The sequence below is a fragment of the Ambystoma mexicanum genome, chromosome 6q (assembly GCF_040938575.1).
Source record: "Ambystoma mexicanum isolate Mex_15411 chromosome 6q, UKY_AmexF1_1, whole genome shotgun sequence".
In the NCBI taxonomy this organism is placed as follows: domain Eukaryota; kingdom Metazoa; phylum Chordata; class Amphibia; order Caudata; family Ambystomatidae; genus Ambystoma; species Ambystoma mexicanum.
Genome location: NC_090937.1, coordinates 900,216,627 through 900,242,660, shown reverse-complemented (window position 1 = coordinate 900,242,660; position 26,034 = coordinate 900,216,627).

Below are 26,034 nucleotides of genomic sequence, written 5' to 3'. Positions count from 1 at the left end.
GCCAATGGTTTGAGGTTGCTGGAGAGATGGACATAGCTGGGTGTCCATTGTGGGCATTAGCTTTCTGGTGCTCCATCAAGCTCCACGTTCATAACATGACTGGCGATGTCAGAAGTGTTCCTGCCAGAGATGGTGAAGGATGGAACCTCTCCATCATAGACCTGCATTTGATTGGATAAATCCTGGACAGGGACTAGTATGTTTCACACCCAAAACAATTTCAAATGTACTTTAATTACACATATTTAGAAGGTGATGATTATTACAATAAATTCAAAAGGCACACATTCAATTCAGAGCTCAATTATATCCACCTTTTCCTTGTCTGGGTAGCCAGTGTAAAATGTAGTGATAAATGTGTCAGTCAGTGAAGGAACTTTATTCCGAAAAGATTGCCATCTAAGTAAGTGAATATAAAGAACATTAAAAAAGCAGCAACAAAGTATAATGGAAAAAATGGTTGTTTATGATAGCATTGTTTTTAAAAAACAAATATATTCAAAGTTATAAAATCGATTAAGTCATACAAGTCAGCAGATTCTTCCTAAATGCAACGGCTTGTTTTAAGAAGCTAAGTACTGTCCACGCGTTCAATGGCATGTTTGCATCAATAGGCAAACTCAGGAATGTCTACATTGCCTTAGACCCATGTGTTGAACTAATGGTTTAGATGTCCTATTCATAATGGAAGTGTAAATGGGACAAACAAATAAAACGTGCATAATGTCCTCAAGAGGACTGTTAGAAACTGGACAATTATTTTCAGTTGCACTGTCAGAGTTGCATATAGACCATCTACCCTTGAGTGCTCTTCATGGCATGTCGTTAAGTCTGCCTCTAGTTAAAAGTACTTGTTCAAATCTATATCTGATCAATGTCAGAGATTTTTCCAGTTGGTAAAATAAAATGTGTTTGGTTGGAAAGTTTACACAGTTCAATCTGTTGATGATTCATCATCAGCCTGGTCTTAATTATCAGATTCAATACATTTGAGGTGAAGCTGGCAGGTCTATTCACAAAACAATTAGTATGAATTAAACATGTTTTTTTTAAAAATAAATAACAGCCTTGGGAGACAGAAAATGTTTTTCAGTTACATTGTCAGAGTTGCATATAGACCATCTTCTTGTAACTGCTCTTTATGGCAGGGCTTTAATTCTACCTCTAGTTAAATGTATGCACTCAAATCAATATCTGATCAATGTCAGGTAATCAGAGATTGTTCCTGTTGTTAAAATCAAATGTGTTTGGTTGGAAAGTTTACACAGTTCAATCTGTCAATGATTCATCATCAGCCTGGTCTGAATTATCAGATTCAATTGATTTGAGGCAAAGCTGGCAGGTACATTCACAAAACAATCAGTATGAATTACCAATGTTTTTTAAAAATAAAGAACAGCCTTGGGAGACTGGAAATGTGCCTCTGATCCTGAAATTTGGTGTGTTAAAATGGGTTAAAATAGGTTTCCATTTGACAAAATTCTCAGCCAAAGCTTTACAGTTTCTAGTGCTAATTCGTCTTCAAGATAAGTTAAGCATGAACTGAAAATCTTGGTACTGAGTTACGTAGGCCAAAGACATTTTTCAGAAAGCCATTCTCAACTACTTGTAGGATTGAAACCCCAGAATAAGCCTGCAGTCCAGCCTTACATATTGCAATAGATGTTTCTTTAGACTGGTATGCTCTGAACATCATCTCTATCGGTTGGAAGTAAACTTGTAAACTAAATAGTTATAGCTGGTACTAGTTGTGTTCCCACGGGTTATTTAAGCTTCCTATTGCCTTTCTGACAGACCATTATGGCTTACTTGAAAGTACTGAATGATAAATCTAAGTCTGGCGTGAACTCAATATAAACATCGATTAGATGCTGTAAAGAATGAACTCTATGTGCCACAAGTACTGTGTCATCCGCATAGGCTGAGATAGGCAAAGGCCGTCTTCCCACATCGTCCTTGCATCCTACTTGATAGTTGTGAAGATTATTAAATTAAACAGAAAATATCAGTCGTGCAAGAACAGGTCGCTGCCAGACATTTTTACATACTGAATAGCGAGGTTTAGTGAGCATTCAGACCAGAACGAACATGAGCTTTGTTAGAATGCAAAGATGACAATATGCTTATAAGGTCTGCTGGGCACTCCATATTTAAGCAATATGCCCCAACCGGCGGGGCATTACCTGACTTGGTAATGCCCCCACCACAAGGGGTATATTGCTATTAGTAACCCGGTCCGCAAGACCTACAAGACTGGGGTACTAAAGCATTTTTTTTCTGTCCTGAAAAGCTGCAGCGTTTCGGAACAGAAAAAAAAAGAATGACAGAGAAAATGGCCGCCAGGGAAGCGAACACAGAGTCTGTTTTCCCTTTCCATGGTGACCATCGCGAGCCGACGCAGTGGGCACACTTCTGTTCCCAGTGTGTCCACTCCCAAACAAATACAGATAAGAAGATAAGTGGCTTCGGGAGGGTCAAAAGGGGAAAACAAAGTAATAAACTGCACATTCTGCTTGACTTTTACCGGGTACTAATATTCAATATAGACCGAATCTTAACTGGATTCACTTTGTGAAACACAGAAGGACACCCATGAAGGCCACATATATAGGTTTGCTCTTGAGGTAAATACTATTGGCGATAATCAAATACAATTTTAATGCTTGCTCTGAGGTTCCAAGGCTTTCACAGAGGCCCAAATGGGTTAGCAATAATATAGTGTTACTAATTACCCAAGACTGTGATCTACTTAATACAGTTCTGCCAAATATTTTATAGGAGGAATCCAGAAGTGATATAGGCATATCAGAAGCCAGACATTCTCTTCGTCCCTTTTTATAAATGGAGCAAATCACAGTTTGATTCCAAGAGCTGGTATGTGTCCCCCATTAGCATTAAGTTAAATCCAATGGTCACAATGTGTGCCCAGAAATCAGCCAACGTTTGAAAAAGATCAACTAGAATGAAATCTGCTCTGTGAGAGCGATTTAACACTTCTTTCACTTGTTTCATTAGGGCCAATTTGATCTCTCCAAGGGTAAATATAATAGGGGTACAGCCAGTGTAATTAGTTCTTGCTATAATCCATTGACGACATAATCATGGAGCAACCACTTATGGAAGAAATGTATATGTTTGAGAAATGAAAGCACTAACTCAGGTTCCTCAAGAGATCCTAATTGCCCTAACACCTACTCACACTATGCTAATGATACTCAAGCATCAAAATGTATGCTTCCTAAATTTGACACCATAGGGTTAATCGAGCACCAACCTGTAAGGGCACTTGTTAAAATATACCATAACACAATAAACACCTAGTGGGCAAGTGTGGCACATTAGGGCTTTATTTTGTAATGGTAAGGTTTGTGAAATGGGTATCTATTTTGAATCCAGTACATATGATTCTAGCTAGTTAGTATGTATCACATAGCCATGTCCATAATTTACCAACACTCTAGAATTGGTACTCTTCTCTTCGCTAGAAAGAGTGACTCAAGCTTGTTCATCATGTTCAAATTTGCATTTAGCTAACGCTCTTTTATACTTGGATCAGGCTTTAACACTTGCCTGTCAGTCACTGGCTGCCTCTTTCAATAACTTGAACAGGTTTCATTGTTTATAACCACACCGTATGACAATCCAACCGTTACTATGATGCTATATACGTGCGTTATTAATTGTGTTAAAAGATAAACTCTTCAATAAATCATACAAATTTGTCACATTCTCAATCAACGGTTTTGCAGGGTTCAATAGGTCTAAAAGCAAGGTCAAATTTGAACTGATAGCTTTAAGTTGCGTTTCAGCTTCTTATTTTTTATCCCACCTAGTAGGCCTTCAGGCTGTGGCAGGCAGAGTATAGTAGCCAGGTGCAGTAGATTTATAAAATGAGGCTTCATAAAGGGCCAGTTGATGCTGAGGAGTATGACATAATGGTCACTAAATAGATTTAACAAAACAGTCTATTTCGCCCCTGCATGACATATTTAATATGGCATGCAATGTTATGATGCTTCACACAGTGAGGTGAAGTGTATTTAGTGTGGTACTAGCCTCTGGTGAGAGAAGACATGCATTGTGTCAGGAATTGGCTCCTGCTACTTTAAGGACTTCCTTCATATACCCACAACACACTGCAAAGCGCTGTGAAGTGAGGCAAAGTGTGTTTAGTGTGTTCAGTTAGGGAGGTAGGGAAGGCTCCATCTGCTATGCAGAGCTTGCTGTTTAGGGCCTGTGAGCAGTTGCCCCCTTCCCTGTATGTGATGTTTTGCTGATGTGGGCTGGAGAGCACAGAGGCGGGTTTTCCTTCGGGTTGCAGAGGTGGCTTTTTAGGGCCTGCGTGAGTGGTGATCCTGCCCGTCTCCTGTTTAGTGTGCCAGAGGAGCCAGCATCTTATTTTCGCCTGAAACAGATGGTGAGTTGATTTAAAACAAATTGAAATCTTTGCTCGAGTACTTTCATCATGAAAAATGCTAAACATATAAAGCAGCGTAAATATGGATTAAGGAGCACATCACTCCACGTGGGCAAACGCTCCTGAAGCCGTGCCCCGTTGAATGGTAACACAAAGGGAGCTCCCAGACCCAAAAGAGACAAACAGGAGCCATCTTGATTATATTGGTCCCAAAATACAGAGAAAATGGGGTTATGTTATGTTATTAAAATGTATAAAGCGCACGTTCTCCTGAAGGCATCATGGCGCTCACCTAACAGATAAGAATCAGAAGAGCAGCAGAAGTTTCTCATTAAAAAAGAAAGGTTTTCAGAGCCAGGTGAAAGGCACATGGTTAGATAGCCCGCAAGGACAGGGGGAGAGAGTTCCAAACTTTCGCGGCCACCACAGACAAGGCATGGCCACCCATGCGAGAAAGTCTCATCCGAGGTATTTGAAACATAAAAGATGTTTGGGAGCGAAGAGCTGTAGGAGGCACATACAGGGAGAACTTGGCTTGGAGATAATCAGCACCAAGTTTGTAAAAGGCTGTAGGAACGCCGCACAGTGACTTGGAGTCAGTGAAGCTTCACATCCGGCAATGAAAGGCATCGAAACCACTTATTAATGTATGTTTATACATATTTATTAACTTATCAGTTGAACAAATGCTCTCCTTGCCCAAAGAATTGTTAATGACGAAATAACTGCATGTTTAGTTTAAACTAGGTAGAATGCTTACAATGTGAATCTACGTATTGTTTGGCACATAATTAAAACATCTCAAACAGCTGTTGCCCACACTTGTTTTGGCAAGTAGCCGCACACGAAAGTCATCAGGTTAAAAAGCCAAGTGTTTTTTTAAAAACTTTAATGCATTAAAACATAACACAAAATGAGTGTTCTTTATTTGCTTCTACAGTCTAAGTTGAAAAAACAGGACAAGTTGTATTGTGTAGTTCGTTTAATTGGTTATTTGCTACCTCTGTAAACTCAGCTACTTTAAAACATGGTACTCAAAGCTGACATTATTTAAACAAACTTTCACTATCATTTCTGAATCTCACTAATTCATTGGTTATTTTCTGCCTTTGAAAACTCAGATATTTTTTACAGCAAATTGCTTGCCTCTAATATATTTTAATGAATATTTCAGAAATCTCAGGAGTTTATTTCCTCAAGTCATGCATACACTTTCCTCTGGATTGGGCTTTGCTTAAAAACTGTAATAAATTAAACACGTTCTCTTCTGAAAGGACCGAGTTTAGCTTTGCGCATACCAAATTATTATTTGTTTCTGCTGCCTTGGGTCATAGAGGATATCTCTCTTTTGTTGAGTCACTTGCTGTCATCAGCTATTCTCCATCCACTCCTATAGCAGGCCTGTCCATCTAATTGAATTAATAATGGTGATATACATAACAATAACAAATCCTGGCCTTTATAGCAAGCATTTGGATGTTCACAGTAGTTTGCTGATATTATAAGATACCATTACATTGTATATCTATGACAGAGAGGGCCTCATTACGAGTATGGAGGTAGCCATGGTGCTATTAGCTGCATGGCTGCCTCCATAACAGGCTCCAATACTGGGTTTCTTCAATGGGGAATAACCGTGTCATTCCAACATTGGAGGACTTGGATTTTCCTCCTTGAAGGAACCATTCCCCATTCCCATTTGAGCCCGCATAGGGCTCAATGGGAATGGGGAGGCAGATAATAATGGGCATGTTACTAACAGCCCGTTATTAGCTCTCTTCCCCTCGCAGGACCCTGAAAGGACGTCTGGTTTTACCAGAGACGTCTGTTCCGGGTCCCGCAAAGGGAACCTCGTAATAGGCGCTCCCGTAATGAAGGGTGCCGGTCCCGTACCGGACCCTTCATTACGGGAGCGCCAGGGTCTAAATGAGGCCCATGTGTCTTATCCTAGTAGGGACATTTTCTTTGTACTGAAGCCAGGTCAGTCTTCTGCAAGTGACCCATTGCTCATTAATTAGGAATTCTTTGGTAGCGAACATAGATCAAAAGATACAAGCTACACAATGGAAACAGAAGGGATACCCTTCTTACCTGCGTGCTTCATAGCAACGTGTGGTTATCGATCATACATTCTGCATAGGTGACGATTACCCTCATTTCTTTCTACGTATTCTACACTTTAATTCTGCAGTTTAATTATTTCTCATCTGTGTGGGACAGAGTGCTTCTGTGCAAGACGGATCAGTTAGCTCCACAAATGGAAAATGTTGCCATTCGTATCTACGGATCTCAGTTTACTAAGATAAACTCTGCAGCTTCACTCGTCACAGTTAAAGTAAGCAAGGCATTTGAACACGGTTACTTTCTCACTCTACCATAAAATGATTTTCTGAAAGATGTGCACCCTTCCACATTAGCATAGTATTCTCTGTGGCCATGTTTTACGCCGACCATTCACTATAGCATGTGCTTGTTTTCACGACAATGTCAATAGCCCATGTGCACATCTTTGAATAGCATTGGCACTACATTTGTAATGAATGGTGCGCTATGCTTTTTGCATAAGGTAATTGCAGGAATCTGTGTTCACATGTAAAGTTTTTTTTTCTTTCTTAGATTCATTCGAAACCTTCCACCCATCACTTTTGTGGTCAGTTTGTTTCTCCTTGTGAGAGAGGGTATGCCCAGACGTGGGTCCCTTGCTCGCTGCACCACAGGGAACCAGGCTGCTCCTCACTGAGGAGGTCCAACAAGGCCGAAACATGTCTGGGGTTGCTTGGTTTTCTGTGAAGAGGGGACCTGGCCTAGCAGTTCGGGCTGGGCTGCTACCTTCGGTGGCGGCAGCTGCTGACTGATTTGCACATGGCTGGTCCCCTTTTGCAATGGTGCAGACGTACTAAAAAACGGTGGTGTGAAAGGTTGCCCCGAGAGCAATTGCCAGTGGTTTAGATTCATTCAAAACCTTCCACCCATCACTTTTGTGGTCAGCATATTCCACAAAAGCAGTGTGGAGCAGTGTGTTTTGAGGTAAATGCGTGAAGAAAGTAAATGCATGTATTGTGGCATATGTTATCATGTTTTTGTAACATTTCAAATAACAAGGATTAATTATGAATTATTCTTGTGATAAATGCATATGCATCCATCAGCTGGCCATAGACACATGTTCTGACTCTCATACGTATGCCAGATTTTTCACTGCATCACCATTTAGACATTTCCTCCATAATTCACCCTACACAGAAGGAAGTTTGGTTAACTGCAGATGTAATGGTGAAGTCTGCAGCCCTCCGGTATAAATCCAATTGCCAACGCAGGCAAACTTTCTTCAGTTGAGGTCTGTGGGTGGGTTTATGGAGTGATACGATATTCACATGCTGGGATATTAATTTGGGACGAGTCCCAGAATGCAAAGTTGAAATCAATACTGGACTAGCTACTCCAAAAAGGAATGAACAATGTTGTTATGTATGTATCTTACAAAAAGCAGACTCATTCAGAGTTAAATGTAAAGGAGAAGTATTGTCTACTTCACATCTTGTCTGCAGGACTGTTTAATGGAAGGATACACCATGATAAACTAATGAAAATTGATGTGTCTTCTGCTGACAGCATGACACTGCTTTGTGCATGCCAGACCTTTTGTCTTACTGTCTTTATACCTAATAAATTATATGTTACTTCAGACGTGTTTCAAAGTGAATTATTCTCCAAATTCACAAGCTCTTTGTGCAGCTCACGAAGGACATTTTTGCATCAAATAAGATTGGATGGAAAGTACAACTAAAGTCCACACATAAGTAAAGCACTTCATTCGTACACTAAAGCGCCCTAAATAAAATGGTGCCCTTAGGGATGTGCTGCAGTGGATCACAACGGCTGCTGAGTTTACTCCAGCTATCTAACCATTAATGGATGTGCAGATCAGGCAATAATGTCACCCCGTGGTGGAGTTACCAGACATCAGTAAATTGCTGCAGTGCATCCTGGATTTCAACTGCTTATAGCAAAATACTCTAGAACCCAGCACTACAAACCAATGGACCTTGACACAACATTGCCTAATTAACAGGAGTAAAGTAAGTAATTCATTGCCGGATCATTTTTGTTACATCTTATTATGACTATTTTTTTAATCAGTACACGCTAACTGGATATCTACCTGCATGGGAAAACTGTAGGAAAGCCCCTTAGACGCTGCCGACAACACAAATGAGAGGCACAAGGGAAATTAAGCATCCAAAGGAATCCCTCCATTAGGTTATAAAATCAGCAAACAACAATGCTTAGGGGCAGACCACGTTGTTGCTGGAGAGATGTGATCAACCAAACACTGGTTAAGAGAGCCGGATACTTTTATCAACACCGGAGGCAAGCAGCAAATTATAACAAATTTTATTAAATACAGATTAAAAAACACAATCCAAGTAGGAGGACTATTCAATGACCTCTCTTGAAATTCTGGTCATGTACACAGTGCAAAACATGACGCTGCCAATAAATACAACCCACTAGGGAAAAAGGCCCAATACACATCTTTCAAGGATAACACATTTTATTTCCATACAAAAGGAACAACGCCAACAAAGAACTCCTGTGGAACGTTCTGGCAACTTCGGCACGTGCAGTACGTATAACAGTACACAGCGTCCCTATTGTCATTACATACAGTAGAAACCTGCGCTTTTGGTTGGTGAGACCCCACACATCGGTCACCTGCCCCATTGGGGATGTTAGGCCATTGGTCTCTGCCTGATCCATCCATCTTCTTCCACATGGGCGATGTTGTAGTCGTCATTGGTCAGGCGATGGTCAAGTAACAATTATATTATTATCTAAAAAAACTCATCCATCTCTATTTAATAGGGCACCTGGCACAAAGCAGACAGGGCTTGCCTGGGGGGAAAGCTGAGGTCATACTAAGTCACACACACTTCACTAGCTCCCAGACAACAGGCCGACATTCCTCCAAGGTCTCCCACCCTCATTCTGGGCTATTATTTTACCTCACCCTGCACCTCACAGCCCAAATCATGTGACCTGTAAGTGAAGGCAGGAGGGTCCTGGTTTCTGGTCTTTTGATCGATTGGGGGTCCAGTAGGTTTATGGTCAGTTGTCTGGGGTTATCTGGTACACTGGAATTCAGGGGTCCTAAAGCCAAGGCCTGTGGGTGCTATAATTTAGGATTAGGGCTGGTGGGGGTTGGAGTCCTGTGCCCTAGTTCTCATGGGATTGCACTATTCACAGGCCGCCAGCCCTCCTCCCGTGGCCTTGTAGGGCACATTCTTCCCAGGGCACAAAGGTTGGCAACATTTTGGAAAAATTAAGCGTTTTATGGATTTGTGTGGGCTTTCTCATCAGTGTTTGTAATACAACCTATTCCTGCCTAGGCCTGGGGAGTTAACTACTGTGCCACATTTAAGCTGTGTGCCGCAATATAGCTGCTATTATCTAAGATTGCTGCTATTCCAGCATTAATACTACACCTACATGATGTATAATAATGGGATTTTGAATAGAGCGGATACCCCCTAGTCTCTTACATCACCGATAAAAGCTGTTGCCTTATTTTAAAGTGTTTGCGCATGTTGGAAGAACATGCCACCTTCCCAAAAAACTTCAGGTACTCCATCATAAACATTGTAAATGATGAACCATATATACATATTTGCCATGGACCTTTCCCTTCTTAGAAATATTTGATAACAACAGGTACCTTGCTTCAAAGCAAGTGTTATGCCAGAACGGGTTTTAGGGGATCAGTGTTATCTAACAGTGTGTACACACATCGGAATTTCCCGAAAAAGCAAATGATACAATCCAGAATCACCTAACATTCCCAAAATGCTGGACTTCATATCAAAGACCGTGCAGGAATTACCATTTGGTAAGGGCATGATATCTCAATTGTTTTTTTATTTTCTTAATATAGTGTATCCATGTGCCTCTGCTGAGACAGTCTCCTGCCACCCTCAGCACCCACTCTGTAGTGGCATACGGGAGGTTCAAAGGTCACATGTACATTCCTGTCAGCTGCTAGAAAACACATTTCCCACATAGTTGTTTTTTTTAATCTTCTGCACCTCTGTTTCCAAATGTAATACTTGTATGCCTCAGTCATTCTGGAGGTATGTAAATCTTAAAATATAAGCCACGCCTGGTTAGGTCATGGTACCTACTAAGAGCACACAATTGGACAGCCAAAAGAATTTGATATCACACTAGTGTCAGCTCTGTGATCTGGGTCTAGCTGATATAGGACTGATGTGTATTAGTGTTTGGTCTGACTCCCTCCACAGCTGTCATGTGAAACAATAGGCAGGATGAAAGCCATGAAGAAAGAGAAAAATGCAAACAAATGGGTATCACTAACACTGTTTGAGGTTTGCAAATGTTAAACAGTAATATTCATTTTGAAAACAAAACACACCTGGCATGAGGATCCTGGCATAATGATCAGTCATCCTCATGCATTGATCATACTTTTGTTGGGAATCAACTGTTTATGGAATGCAACAACTTTAAAATAGAACAAACAGATTTCAGTAACCACAGTATGTTAGTGGGAGCTTTTGACATTACACTGTACAATCAACAATCTTTAGACATGAGAAATTTAAATATGATTACTAAGAATAACATCTTATCCTGGTACCCTAGGAAGGTAAACAGGTTCATCCTCCACCTGGTTAAATTCTATAAACACACAAAAGTGTAGGAAAAGGGATACATTCTCCAGGTAGACTATGTTACCACTTTTATCAGAAAATAATTGAATGAACTACCAGGCATAAAGAATTGGGCAACAGTAAGAAGGCACAATTACGAATTAACGGTGGCTAAAAAGGAAAAAACAAAGTATTGAAACACAATACAACACAACGAAAAAACACAAAGCTTTCAGAGTACGGTAAAGCAGAGAACGTGCACTTTTTGCAGCAAGGTTGTGATAATGGGATTAGATTGCATCATCACTTATTAGGCCAGAGAGATATTGACGCAATGCTTTGGACCATATTAAAAAAGAAAAACTATTGCTACTTCTGGATAATAATTAGAAAGTAAAACTGCTCTCAGTCCTCGATCCCAGTTAACCCGATTGCAGCCAGCACATGGGAAAAAAACTATGCATAACTTTGTAAAGCTCCATGAAACCCAGAAACCCCAATAAATGGTGAGGAATCGTGGTAACTCAACTATGATATAGAAACCATTTGAACATTCATTTCTAAAACCTCCTCTTCCAGAGTGCCCGGTCTGAAATACATATAGCACCAGACACTTGGGCAGTTATTCTATTTGTTAAATTTAATGATATACTCCTGAAGCAGAAAACACCTGAGACATGGATATTATCTAACATTACCCCTACATATAAGAAAGGGTGCCTGCTAAATTATAGAAAAATTGTGTTTCTGAATGCAGATAGCAAACTGTTAGTGGGCCTGGTGCTAGGCGAACTGAAAGGCTGTGAAAACTGGAAGGTGGGTGCCTGGCTAAAAACCAAACAAGATTTAGAAAAGTTCTAAATACATCACTGAAAATATTCATTATTAACATATTGACACACGCAGCGAATTTGTGTAGCATGCATTGACATGTCTCTAGAGTTGTGACATAGTACATAGGTCTATATTATGGCAGAAATTGAGGAGATGAAGCCTACAAGAAAGCTTACTAAGTATTCGTATTCCCATTGGCTCTGGGATAAAATTAAGAATTAGGCTGAACATGCAGGGAGCAATGCAGGGAGCAATGTCAAACAAAGTTGAAAGTTTTCATGGCCTACGATTGTCAATTGGCTCCCTGCTTGTTCAACCCATAGGTATCAAATATAGGAGAAGCACTATTAAAAGCAGCCTTTGCCACTCCTCTAGTAGGATTGGAAAAATAATTTGGATCACTTATGCCGATCATATGTCTACCCATGGACAACATCCAGACAGGTTTTAAACACCTGACTAATTCCTTCTTGCAATATACCATTGACAATGACAATTGTTTAAAATTAAATCCTTCAAAAACAAAAATCATAAGATTCATAAGACACACAGCACAAAAACACGGCTTCACGTGGAGAACCGGTGAACACACATTAGCAATGACCAAATATCTGATTTACCTAGGCTTTAATTTGAGATCTAACACTACAAAGGACGCTCTAATGATGGACTTGGTGGAGAAAGTAAGAGACTTCGTATCACAAATTAAGCAGATTAATCATCGCTACATTCAACCTTTGATTGACTTCTATAAAGGGAAAGTAATGCTCTCAATCATGCATGGGATTGAAATTAATTATCAATCAGAAGGAATACATTTTAACAAAATAATGCTGTGGCCAAGGGTTTTGGTGTTTCCTAATTGTATACCGACTATAGTGCACTAAATGGCTGATATCAATGGAAACTGGTAGAAATGTATGGGAAGCTACTAGCACCACCCTAGAAATTCACTCTACAAAGTTCTTAGCTCTCAAACACAGGACATAAATAAAGATTTGCCTATGTCCAGCTTTGTATTGAAAGTTGAGAACATCTTAGATTTGATAGCCACAACTTCATCATCTTTAATTGTTAACCCCAACAAAGTGAAAAAGAGGCTTTTCTTTAGCATGGATTGGTTAAACACAAGTGAGGGAATATCAAAATATAAACTGTACAACCATCTTTCTGGGACGCCAGAGGTCAGTGTACTATCACAACATATCTGGCCACTATACCGAACTCATATTGGCATGCACGATTCCTAATATTTAGGATGATTTGCTGCCAAAAGGGGAAATAAATTACATAAAAATTAAAGGATTAATCAGTAAGAACCCTTTACATTGTGTGAGGAGTTAGAGTATCTGAAACATTTGCCCATTTGGTCGTTGATTGTCCACCCCTTCAGTTGTTAAGATGCCAAACCTTTATGAAATGTGTTGACAACAAATGTTGGGTGAACCCGCAGGCTTTCTGGCATGTCTAGTAGTAGGGAATGAACTTGCATTGAGAATATCATTTTTGAGGTTTTTAAACAACATCAATTTGATTATAATAAAGTAAAGATGGTAATTTATTTATGAATTTGCAACAGCACATGCACTTTATTAAAACAAATGGAAAATGCTTTATAAATGAAATGGAAAATGATTTACGTACTTGATTGACAGTGGCTTTAATGTTTATGTATTAAGTATGTTGTACTATATTGATGTTTTAAATTTGTGTGAAACATTTCACTGTAAACTGTGACACACTAATACAAAAGATAGCCAGAACGATCCTCCTGGAGGAAGGGCAACGCCTTCTCCTCAGGGAACAAGAGCCCTCCCACGGGTATTTGCTTGGACGTGGTACTTCAAAGGAAGCACTGACACAGCAAAGACACAATCACACACAAGGTTGTGGATATCTTGAGTACCTTTTCATTTTGCACAGATAGACAGGGAAGAGGTTACAATAACCAGACGGCAGTATGAGAGCAGTATTCCTTCATCTTGGTTAGTATTAGGGATCTCTACAACAAGTTCTCCCCCATTTCATTCTGGACTCCGCACCCTGGTATGTTGCGAAATGGCCAGGATCATCTGTTACAAAAACAGGGATTGCACCCCTTCAAGCTGGCTTACTTTGGACCAAGTATATGTGACATTGTCCCTATGCAAGGAACGTGGCATCCATTCATTCTTTGATTTCCATTTGGATCCTTACACTGATGGGAAGGATTCACTAGTCCTCTGCTGTGAATGTCCTCGACTACAGAGGTGAAGACATAAGGAATCACAAAAAAAACTCACAAGGACACTCTTCAGTGCTCAAAAACGATTGCTTGTCAGCACAAGATAGTTCATATAACACATTTTAATAAGCACTATATAAAAATATATTGTATTGCTACCACAACATGTCATATAGTTTTAGGGTAACATTACCACCAGACAGTAGTATATTCATTACATTCAGTTGAATCCACTAAATTTGATGCACAAACGCTACTATTTACAGGTCAACAGATACACATGGCATGATCACCATTATGAAAAACATACCTTTATGTTTTGTTCCACAATATCCAACCATTGGAACTTCTACAGGGGCAACAGCCATGATCAGAACAATAACCGTACACATTCTAGCAACCTGACATTACAATCCATTCATAAATACCTACAAACACACATTCACTAATTGAAACACATTTAATAATGACACAGTTGTTGTTAATAACGTGCTACCTATCCAATAGTTACAAAGGGCAGTCACCCTCATCACATACAGAAGGCTGATTTACGCTTCATTTCACAAAGTATATTAAGTCTTAAATGATTAATTGTGCAATATTGCCAATTAGTTATGATAAAACGCCATGCTTATGTATTTTTAAAAACATTTTTAGTTCGCACCATGCTTTTTAAAGGGTGCATCTTTCATTGGCAATCAATCCAAGAGAAATGAGCAATCATGATATTAGTGGCTAGACACAATATCCCCATTGAGTGAATCAAATATTACCCAGGCTCAGAATATACCTTGTTCAGCAGTCATAGACGGGACACACCGAGTCCTTAAGCATTGTATGGTACTCCAATTCTTAACTCATTGAATGACACCGGGAAACGCACGAGGAAAGAAAAGACGAGGGGTTGGGGTAAGAACACATAGCACAAAGTTATTAGAGAAATCCCCAAACACAAAATTCAAAAGCTTCTCTAAGTGAGTGCCACTCATATGGTTGACAGATGCATATATTTTAGTTCGACTACAAGAGACATAGGGCCTGATTCACCAAAGTGTTTTAAATGGCACAATCCCATTGGAAAACACTCCGTGAATCAGGCCTACAGGCTTCTGTACTTTCACATGTGTGGTACACCAAATCTCATCATGTCATCTAAGACACTGGAAAAGTGCTTGCCTGAGAAAGCTATTCATGTGAACTGGGAGCAGATGCTGGACAGCTTGAGCTGAACTTACTGAAGAGCATGGAGTTTGGGAGGAGGGACCTTTACTGGCTTTTCATCCAGAAAGGTTCAAGGTCCACCAAGGGTAACACAACGAGGATGCTAACAGGGAGGCCATTTTCTGACAATTACCCATTTTTATGAAAGTGGTCTGACTCACCCCCACAGGGCAGTAGAGCATGTTAACGTTTCAATCTGTCTCTAGCACTTCTTTCTGGAAAAATAAAATAGGCTAAATTATTCCTGTGTTACAAGGGGCATGCAGAGCATTCAGGGTGGCCCGTGTCAATGTGAAAGCCATGAGTGTACCTTAAGAGATGTGGGGAGCTGGTTGGCATCCCTAAATCTGATCTGTAAAGATTCAGTTGTGCCCACATGGTTGGACCAGTAATCATTTTTTGTTATGTTCATCTGATATTATCACATGGAACCGACCAGAAGCAGTAGATAAGGTGCAATATCAGGTAAGATATGGTTAAAGTGTATGTCAACAATTACATACAGGAAATCAGGTTCAATCTTGGGTACAGAGTGATTGAAGATTAGGTTAACGGTAGTTGGCAGTAGAGGAGGTGTAATATCAACACTGGGGTGTGGGGCAATCGGGCATTTGAGTCAGGTACCGTGAGGAGGCAATGCAGGGTGAAGAGAGCTTGTGGAAGAATAAGGGGTGCATGGGGGTAAAATTGGCACCCTGCCGTGAGAGGTGTGAGTATGGGCCAGATTCTCAGGTTGTAAGATTGTAATGTTGGTGGGCAAGGTTAGAATCAGGCAGATTGGGCATACCGGGTATGGCCTCCATGCAGAATGAAGGTACGTTAGTGGAATGGTTGCTACAGAGGGTACATGGAATGGGGGTAGTACTCCGCGGTAGTACTGGAGGTGGCAAAGGAGTGAGGATGCTCTCTGGGAAGGGGGGCAGGGCAATGACAGTGTAGTGTTTGGGGGGTGGTGGCAATGTCAGCAGGGGGCTGATGTACAGCAGTAGTGGTGATGGTGCTTGTACTGCTGGGCTCATGGTGTGTGGCGGGAGTGGGGTTTACGGTGTACTGCTCCCTGGTGAGCGGAGGGGGCTTATGCTGATGCTAATGGGGGTCAAAAGGTTTTGGCAGGCCTGGAAGAGGGTGTGGGGCTCTTGCAGTAAGGGTTGACAGGCTATTGAGGCACAGCAATAGGGCAGACTTACCTCGATTATTTGCACCTTTAAGGCTATTACGCGCTAGAGGAAGGGAGCGGCTGCATGGTGCACCAACAGGAGATGGCCTTGCAAGAGGGCCTTCCCGGATTCAGCCTGATGGCTTGAGTGCAGGTGTCTTGACAGGCTCTTTTCTAGCCAATGGATGTGCTGGGAAGGCGCGAGCAAAGAAGAGGCTCTGGGGGGTCGAGATTCAGGTGAAATTGCAGAAGTCATCTTTGCATACTTATTATGTACTTATAGAGCACGGACAGCCTGCAGGCATCAGGGCACATCACATAAAACTGGATTACTACAAAATGACCCAAAACGACCTACACTTACTGACGTCTGATCTCTCTACTCTTGTATCCCAATGTACTTAAAGATATGTGTATGCATTACTGGAAGCATGCTTTTCTCAGCATTGCTGTATTTCGAATTTGGCTGTTTTTTTCTTTTGAAGAGAAGAAATGCCAGCTATCTACACTCTGTACAGTGCTCCACTGCTCTCGAGCTAGCTCTGTACTTTAAACATTAACATTTAAAAAGCTAAATCATGCATTTAAAACATTTCACAATACCTTTGTTCCTGTATTGGGTTACAGAACGAGCCAGGTGGAGCATGCAGTCGTCTACGCATTTCTTGGAGGGAGTGGAAAGCAAAGTCTTAAATACGTCCCAAAACGTTGTCACCTCCTGGGCTATCCTCTACGGGCACACAGATATCTCAACAGCCCAAACGTAATGTAGCCTTAAATCCTGCAGCAGAGGCTGAACTTTTCATCCATATCCTGTCCTTAAGACTAACAATTGAGAAGTTAACATGCAATGTTAAAGTGAGGATTTCTAATTGTCAACTTCTCTCAGGCTGGCCAGTTCAACATTCTGAATCGATGAATATAAAAACCATGCACAAAACTGAGAATCGAGGCATATATTGATATTACGTGTGTTCCTTGCACAGGCCCTAGTAGCTCTTACGATGCTTCAAGGCACCAAAGGCGTTCGAATGAGAGCAAGAATAAGGGAACAGAAATGTGTTTCTTTTATTCCAACAGTCACAAGCACAATGGTCTAAAAATACCATTGTCTGCCCTTTGATATAGCACCAAGGAGCACAAGGCAGTACCATACCCATTAAACACCCCTAACTGCGCAGCTTCTGTATGTGCCCTATGGTACAGCACCCAGAAAAACTGGACAGCACAAATGCTCCCAACTCACTTCCAACTGTGCAGCTTCTCTATGTTCCATATGGCATAGCATATGGCGAAGCTCAAGGCAGTACAAATACCTCAAACATACCTCACATTTCCCACTAACCATACTGCTTCTTTATGTATGCAAAGTAGAAGATCCCAGAAGCACTGGGCAGTGCAAATACTCCCCACTGACACCTAGCTGTGAAGTTGTTACATGTGCCTATGATTTGGCACCCAGAAGCAGAGCCCAAGGCAGTACAAATGCCCTCAAAGTATTAACCTACAATACAGTATCCAAAATGTTAGCGTTACTCTACCTACAGCGGCAGTAAAGTTGATGGTGATATGCAAATCATTCATACACTCCAGAACACATTGCTACTATTAAAATCATCTTGTCCAAATTTAAAATAAACAAAGCATTGTCATTCTAATGAGTCCAATAAAAACACATTCATTTTGTGTAAAAACTCCATTGATTTCCCTCTTAATTGTTCATATAATTTAGCAACATATCAATACTAATTTTGTCTTAGTGCTGCAGTCAAAAACATGATAAAAAATCAGGATGGCTCTGAAGGGGTGTTTGATAGATTGACAGTGTAATTCATAGAAATTTGCACAAAAGTGGCGCACGCGGCTGGCGCACAGTGTCCCCGTGCGATACACTGCGGCAGCCGCGTGCGAAAAAATCCTTTTCATCGCACAGCGAATTCATGGATTTTAGCCTCCGAAACCAGCCGTGGTGCAGAGTGGCGCAGCGACCCTGCAGCAGCGCCAGTTACGCCCCCAAGAATGCCCTTGCACAAGGAAAAGCCTTCAAAATTCCAAAATCATCGCAAAGGGCTGCGCTAACCCTGGACCAGTTCACAGGGCTGCCAAACAGCAAACGCCAAGCGGGGAACATGTATTTCAGTGGTTCTCGGGAAGTTTCACACGCGATTGCCCTGGGTACGTGTACATCAGGGGTGCGTGGGAAGTAACACACGCGATTCCATCAGGGCACGTGTATTCCAGGGGTGCGCGGGAAGTATCACACGTGATTCCATCAGGGTACGTGTATTCCAGGGGTGTGCGGGAAGTCTCACACGCAAAAGCAGCAGGGTACGTGTATTCCAGGGGTGCGCAGGAAGTATCACACGCAAAAGCAGCAGGGTACGTGTATTTCAGGGGTGCGCAGAAAGTATCACACGCGATTCCATCAGGGTACGTGTATTCCAGGGGTGCGCGGGGAGCACCACACGTGAATTGCACGTGTGGGTCCTCCCAGGTGTACCCTCTACACCCTCCACGGCCCCTGCAGGCGGCCCACACCACAGGGGCCTACCCTGTACATGTCCCGCAGGCAGCCCATCCACCATGCCCATGCCCCCCAGCCAACCCACGTCACCTTGAACTACTGCCCACCAACGCATGTCCCCTGCATCCCCAGCCCCCAGCATCCAGGGGCACCCTCCACCAGGCCCCCACTCATGTCCAACTCATGTCTCCCAGCACCCCCACCCCCAGAAGTGCAGGGAACCCTCCACCAGGCCCCCACACATGTCTCCCAGCACCCCCACCCCCCAGCATCCAGGGGAACCCTCCACCAGGCCCCCACTCATGTCTCCCAGCACCCCCAACCCCCAGCAGTGCAGGGCACCCTCCACCAGGCCCCCACTCATGTCCAACTCATGTCTCCCAGCACCCCCACCCCCTAGCAGTGCAGGGCACCCTCCACCAGGCCCCCACTCATGTCCAACTCATGTCTCCCAGCACCCCCACCCCCAGCAGTGCATGGCACCCTCCCCCAGGCCCCCACACATGTCTCCCAGCACCCCCACCCCCCAGCAGTGCAGGGCACCCTCCACCAGGCACCCACTCATGTCCAACTCATGTCTCCCACCACCCCCACCCCCCTGCAGTGCAGGGCACCCTCCACCAGGCCCCCACACATGTCTCCCAGCACCCCCACCCCCCAGCATCCAGGGGCACCCTCCACCAGGCCCCCACTCATGTCTCCCAGCACCCCCACCCCCCAGCATCCAGGGGCACCCTCCACCAGGCCCCCACTCATGTCCAACTCATGTCTCCCACCACCCCCACCCCCCTGCAGTGCAGGGCACCCTCCACCAGGCCCCCACACATGTCTCCCAGCATCCCCACCCCCGAGCATTCAGGGGCACCCTCCACCAGGCCCCCACTCATGTCTCCCAGCACCCCCACCCCCCAGCAGTGCAGGGCACCCCCCACCAGGCCCCCACACATGTCTCCCAGCACCCCCAACCCCCAGCAGTGCAGGGCACCCTCCACCAGGCCCCCACTCATGTCCAACTCATGTCTCCCAGCACCCCCACCCCCCCAGCAGTGCAGGGCACCCTCCACCAGGCCCCCACTCATGTCCAACTCATGTCTCCCAGCACCCCCACCCCCAGCAGTGCATGGCACCCTCCCCCAGGCCCCCACACATGTCTCCCAGCACCCCCACCCCCCAGCAGTGCAGGGCACCCTCCACCAGGCACCCACTCATGTCCAACTCATGTCTCCCACCACCCCCACCCCCCTGCAGTGCAGGGCACCCTCCACCAGGCCCCCACACATGTCTCCCAGCACCCCCACCCCCCAGCATCCAGGGGCACCCTCCACCAGGCCCCCACTCATGTCTCCCAGCACCCCCACCCCCCAGCATCCAGGGGCACCCTCCACCAGGCCCCCACTCATGTCCAACTCATGTCTCCCACCACCCCCACCCCCCTGCAGTGCAGGGCACCCTCCACCAGGCCCCCACACATGTCTCCCAGCATCCCCACCCCCGAGCATTCAGGGGCACCCTCCACCAGGCCCCCACTCATGTCTCCCAGCACCCCCACCCCCCAGCAGTGCAGGGCACCCCCCACCAGGCCCCCACACATGTCTCCCAGCACCCCCAACCCCCAGCAGTGCAGGGCACCCTCCACCAGGCCCCCACTCATGTCCAACTCATGTCTCCCAGCACCCCCACCCCCCAGCAGTGCAGGGCACCCTCCACCAGGCCCCCACTCATATCTCCCAGCACCCCCACCCCCCAGCAGTGCAGGGCACCCTCCACCAGGCCCCCACTCATTTCCAACTCATGTCCCCCTGCACCTCCACCCCCCAGCATCCAGGGGCACCCTCCACCAGGCCCCCACTCATGCCCAACTCATGTCTCCCAGCACCCCCACCCCAGCAGTGCAGGGCACCCTCCACCAGGCCCCCACACATGTCGCCCTGCACCCCCACCCCCCAGCATCCAGGGGCACACTCCACCAGGCCCCCACACATGTCTCCCATCACCCCCACCCCCCAGCAGTGCAGGGCACCCTCCACCAGGCCCCCACTCATGTATGTCTCCCATCACCCCCACCCCCCAGCAGTCAGGGGCACCCTCCACCAGGCCCCCACTCATGTCCCCCAGCCAACATGTCATCACAATCTAGATCCCTGGCCCTTATGGTAAGCCTCTGAATGCCAAACACCCACCCGAGTATTGCATCCACACACTTAGAAATGGCAATAACATGATAGAAACCCAATTGCAAGTTTGTAAATGAACACATGTCCCTCACATACACCCAATGGGTGTCAGTGAATGTCAAAACCCATATCATGATATGCATGAAACCAATGAGATGATACTACACATTGAAGTTTGAAGAAAAAATATGTATTAAAAGCAACATAAATTGAATCAAAAATAAACAAACAATAATGGAAATTTAAAAAATAAATAAACCAGCATGTCCGTGAAATAATGCAAAACCACAAATCATAATCCAAAGGAAAGGTGTCCAAAGTCACAGTCCACAAAAGTAAATTCAATGGAAAATTAAAATCGAAAACCATTGCTACATGGGTAAATCATAAAAAAAAATGAAAATAAAACAGTCAAATATATACATATAAACAATCCAGGGTCCATGATCCCAACAGAAGAAATGAAACCTATCTAATAACACCACCTAAAAAAAATATATATATATAAAAAAATGTGGCCCATTGTCCAAAAGGTCCAAAAAAAATGCAAAACCAAAGGAAACCTAACACTAACTACAGAACTATTTACAAGGGCAGCGGGCTAGTCCAACGGCTCACTTTGGGATGTTCCGGGCCAGGGCATCATCAAACTCCTGCTCAATGTCCCGGAGGCGGTCCTCCACCATGGCCCGAGGGACCGCAGGGCCGTCGACATGTTCACCCCCAACTCCCTGCAGATTGCCTCGAGGCACTCGGCCCGCCTCAGGGGTCTCCGCATGGAGTTCTCCGCCCTGACCATCGTGAGCCGTGCCTCTTCCGCCCAATGCCAATCCGCATCTATGGCGTGGCCCAACCGCTGCCACACGGAAGACACTTCCCGTCCTGGGTCCTCCTGCCCTCCGGCCGATGCCTGCCCCTCCGATGTCGAAGGCCCCGAGCCATCATGGCTCCCACCACGTTGCTGCTGCTGCTGTGCCTCTGCCCGTGCACTGCCTCCTGCTGCCTGCACATCCTCCGCTAGCTGGGGTGCAGTCGTTGATGTGGCCACCCCTGCTAGACGTCCGACTCCCGACTGTGGCAGGGATGCCTCCTCCACCAGCCTGGCGGCACCGTCAGAGGCAGCTCCACAGGGCACCCAGGTGACTAATGGGTGGGAAGATGGCAGGGAGGATGACTGGCGCATAGCGGGTTCAGTTGAGGAGGGGGTCGGAGCAAGCCCCATCAAACAGAGGAATCCGGCCTGGGTGACCTGTCCCAGTAGGCCGACGCGGTCAACGAGCCATTTGAGATGACGTGCAGTCTCCTCATGAAAAGACTGCAGGTCACCCCGCATGGCCCGTTGACGCAACGCCACACCAGTCAGGACAGGCTCAACCCGGACCCGGATAGCCACGTCCGCAGGCAGAGGAAGGCCAGTTGTCGTGAGCTCATCCGTTGCCTGAAAACGGGTCTGGACGTAGGCATCCCTGCTGGTGCAAGATGATGCAGTGACAGGATCAGGGACAGGATTGCACACAGGCACCTCCGCGGCGACCTGTGCTGCCTCCTGTTCCTGGTCCTGCACTGCACCACTAGCACCAGTGGAATCCCCACCTCCAGACCCCGTCTCTGTTGCTTGCACGGCCTCCTCCTCGACCAAACCCCCCACCAACCTGGATGACTCCGTGCCATCTTCCCCCGTTGGTCCCTGTGGGGTCCCAGCTGCCCCTTCTGCTGCCGAGGAGTCCAACTCCGACCTCCGCCTCTTGGAACTCCCCCCGGCAGCTGCGGCCTGGGACGCGGCACCGGACTCCTCACTCCCCGACGAGATCACAACCTGGGAGGGGAGCCGGGCCTTGCGTCTCCGGCTGGCGGTGCGATCCCTGCCGCTGTGCTCCACAGCACCTTCTCCGCCCTCTTCATCAGTTGACGCTGCAGACAGGGAGAAATAAAACACAGGCATCAGGGCACTGTACAATGGACACATACACACATGACAGTTGTACATGAGTGGCATTGGCAAACCTCAGACATGGCATCACAATCGGCAACACACATGTCATTTCAACTTGCACACATGAGCTATACCACAGCCATATCGCAACTGCCAGCACCATCCATACACATAAAACAGCATGAGCAGGCAAAGGTGAGCCAGACATCACATGCAACACAGGGAGTGCACTACACATGCACGCACACCACCACACTTGCATGCATGTGTACACCTCAGCCAACTGTCACAGTGTTCAGATGGGCATCTATGTCACATCTGCCAATCAGGCTTCCACATCCCGCTGTCACATGCATCCATGTTGCATCACTGTTGCACCCTTGTCAAATACACACACATGCACATGTACACAGTGCTAATACATGCAGCTGAAAACAACATACATGCGTGACATCACGAACATGCCTACTTATATACACATTCATCCAAACATGTGTGCCCACACAACTGCATCTGGCATGCAAGCCTACACACACAAGCACCATCCATGTCTCACACATGACAGCCCTCGCATGTGTTAGCCTCACGGCCCTGTACACCCCCACCCATACTCGACCCCATACAAACAGATGTGCAACCTGCACACTACTGGCACATCACCACACGCACAGCTTACAATCATGATGCATGTACACTTACTGCTCGACTCCAGACTAGTCTGCCTCTCAAGGACCTGGACGTGGAGCGCTGGGGATATGCGTTCCAGGACCCTCATCTGATCTTCCGACAAGTGGCCCTGGCGCACCTTAGCATCCGCTGCCTTCAAGAGGCGCCGGGCCTTGTTGAGGGTCCTGGACCTGAAGTCCTCCCAGCGCTTCTTGACATGTTGGAAGTCGCGGACTGCCACCCCCTCCGCGTTGATGGCAGTCATGATGTCCATCCAGATCCGAGTCCGTCCTTCCTTGTCGGTGCGCACACTTCCGAAGAGGGCATCATACTGCCCCAGGACTTGCTCCACCAGGACACCAACTTCGGTGGCAGTGAAGCTGGTGCCCCTCTGCCTCTCTGGCCGGGGGTTGTCAGTGGTGCCAGATGTTGCAGTGCCCGACATGACAACCCCAGAGGCAGGAGTGGGTGGGCAACTGGGTCCTGGGGCTGGGCTGTGGAGCGATGGAATCCCAGTCGGGAGTCTTCGGTTCCAGCAGGGGTGGTCACAGCAACAGCACCCCTGGCTGATGTGCAGGCAGCAAATGGCAGGGCACATGGTCAGCAGGCAGTCAGGCAGCAGCAGATGGCAGGTGGGAGCGTGCTCAGGGCTATGGGGGGCAGTAAATCGGCTTTCTGGGCAGGAGCGTGGTCTTCCGTGTGCTTACGCTTGGCCAGCTTGATACGGAGTGATTTGGCACGTGAAAATCCTGCACGTCTGCGTGTAATTCGAGGAAAGGCCCTTAGCGCGTAAGCGCGTCAGCACACGTACGTTAATTCATTGGCCCAAAGGCCCCCATGCGCATCTATGACGTCACGCGCATGGCCGTAGAGAATGGCGCGTGTAAAAAAAAAGATACATGTCCGAGTGTCAAAGCGTGTAATTGGTGGAAATGGCCTCATCGCGTATGCGCGTCTGTGACGTGTGTATAAAAGGTACGTGTAGAACGCCATTTCCTTGTACGTGCTTTTCGTGGAGAGCGAGTGGGTGAAATCTGTACTTCTTGTCGGTTCACACAGCGTTTCAAGTTCGTACTCCCTGTTACCTCTGACAGCTTTTTCTCTTTTCCTCTTTTTCATGGGCCTGTTTCCTCAAACAGCGTTCCCTTCTACTGTTGTCCTGTCTCCTCAGACAGCGTACAATTCTTATTTTGGCGGGGGTGTTGCCAACGCGCACACGCGCATATTTTTCACGCTTTTGTTCCTGGCAGACGGTGAGTCGCGCACATATTTAACATCTGTGCTTGCTCCGTGTGTCGCATACCCCTTCAGAGGTCATTCTAGGCTGCGTGTGACATGCATACGTTCATTCTTGTGTTTCTGGGTGCCACAGCGTAGTGCAGGTTTATTTTTCCACACACGTGGTCTAGGAGGGGTTGCGTGCACCTTACTTCCCTTTTTTGGGGTGCCTGTGCATTGCGTGACCCGTCATCTTTCCCCAGGGGTGACATACAGCCTTGCTAGAGCACTAGGGTACGATTAACATCTGGTACCCAACCCCTTTGACCCCCAATTGCCCAGGACAATAGTTCACAGCGACTCCCATATGCACAATAACATCAGTGCCATGGCTGGGAGGCGAACAAGCTGTAAGGGTGGCAAAGGTGGCCGAGCCCCAAGTGGTGGCCGTGGTGGATCCGGTAGGGGACGTGGCCGTGACTTGCAGGGTGCCCCCAGCCCCCCATGTGTGGAGGAGCAGTCAGGACACCCATGCCCCCCCTGGTTGAGGGTAACGTGGCTGACACCATGCATGCTCAGCCCTTGTTGGACCAGCCCACTGTGGAACCAGACCTGGCACAGGGTGACTCCATGGCTGACTTCCAGGTCAGAAGGTCTAGGCCACGTGCGCCGGTGCACGTTGGTGTCATCAGGCCACGTGGATCAGGGGCAGCTAGGTCATCTGCTGCCCCGCGTAGGCAGGCTGGGGAGGCTGCAGGGGCAGCTGCGGCTCCATCCACCCCACCTCTCACACACCCAGCCAGGACAGTGTCGGTCCAAGTCCATCATGCTGACATTCCCCCTAACACCATCACACTTGAGCTAATGCCTGCACCAACTCCCATGCTGAGTGTGCAATCCCACACTCCTAGTACAGAGTCCACCGGGGCTCCTGCCCCGAGTGTCCAGAGCGGCGTAGGACACTCATGATCCCCACCACCTTCCAAGCGGAAGAGGAAG